This window comes from Ctenocephalides felis, unplaced genomic scaffold, assembly GCF_003426905.1.
Source record: "Ctenocephalides felis isolate EL2017-DRISC unplaced genomic scaffold, ASM342690v1 CF-g0.4_SCAFFOLD_00856, whole genome shotgun sequence".
Classification (NCBI taxonomy): Eukaryota; Metazoa; Arthropoda; class Insecta; order Siphonaptera; family Pulicidae; genus Ctenocephalides; species Ctenocephalides felis.
The window spans coordinates 181,773-183,311 of NW_020537010.1; positions in this window are offsets into that span (position 1 = coordinate 181,773).

Here is a 1,539-nt window from a genome sequence, read left to right on the forward strand (position 1 = left end):
GAAAGTGGACAAAAATATGACTTACAATTATAAAAGAGTTTAAAGCACATCCTTAATAATATGTCACAACCACAACATGATAAAGTAAATATTTAATTTTGCAAAATTCTAATCTTTGAAGAAAAACTTCTTTAGGTGCGACTAAGGTGTAAATTCCGTACAAATGCAACAGAAGTGCGTTACGGCAGATAAGATAAGATAAGAGTCGAGCCAATTCGCTCTGGATGATATCATTTCTATACGGGTCGATCGTGATTAGTCGTCCCGTATGTGAATAAAGATCTGTCGTTGTATGCATCAACGTTGTATGCGTACCGATATCAACAAGTAAATCGGCATAGATAAATAAACATTTTAAAGTTACATCGTAGTACAAATTTTGATTTAATGAAAAATGTCTGAATCACAAGAATATTTTACCCTGTCCTCCGCAAATAATTATAATGAAAATAATAAAACAAATGCAGCATTTGCGCCGTGTATGAAACATAAGTTCATGGAAATAATTTCTATATTATTCGTAGTTTGTATAAATTAAAGCAATTACTTAATTTCTCTAATAAAGATTCATTTCTAAATGAAAATTACAATGACAAACCCACCATGTCTTACTTAACACAGTATCACTGTTTTTAATGCTATTATAAATATATAATTTATTAATAATTTATCATTATATAAATGTGTATAATGGTTGTCACTAATAAATATATGCGTCACGAGTGTTACCATATTTCTAATAAACATTATTCAAAACTTTTATATGATGCATTTATTTTTACTTAAATGCCATCATGTACAGTAGCAAATAAGTTTTACTTCAATCGCAAGTGAACATTACGCGCACTCTTTTTTTAAAATATTTATGATAATTTACAACCGTAGGATAAGTTATATAGTAATTGTTTATAAATTTTTTTGCATATTTTTATGTTTCAAAGGTTTCTGAACTTTCTGTCATAATTTACCTAAAATTAATGTATTTGTGTATGTATATGCGGATACAGTTTTTCGCTAACTTGTCCGAGATTTCAATGTTTTAAAAAACATTCAATTTCTATTGATGGGGAGACGCGCTGATTAGTTTTTGGCAAAGACAGATCCAGCCGTTTCGAAGCCACGGACCAAAAAGTGCCCAAATTTGGATTAAGTTTTTGGAAACACAGAGTATCTGATAATGATTATTCAAAAAGCATTCTACTTGTATTGACTGAATACAAAACTGATTATAATTCTGAGAAGGAAGATCCACTGATTTCAGAGATACAGTAAAAAAAGTTAAAATATTATATTTGGCGATCAACAAATATAATTAGTCATATGTATATTAAATTATCAGATATTTCATAGACATTTTAATAATAAGCACAAATTTTGTCTCATGTTTTTGTGTTCAGTATCAAGATTTTGAATGTTTTACAAAATTAATATTGTTTAAAGCTCACTTATATAGGCTTTTACATTTTCGACTGCATAGATCAACTGAATTGAATTATTTGAAAAACATTTGGTTCATCCTGTCGGTGAGATGTAATTTTT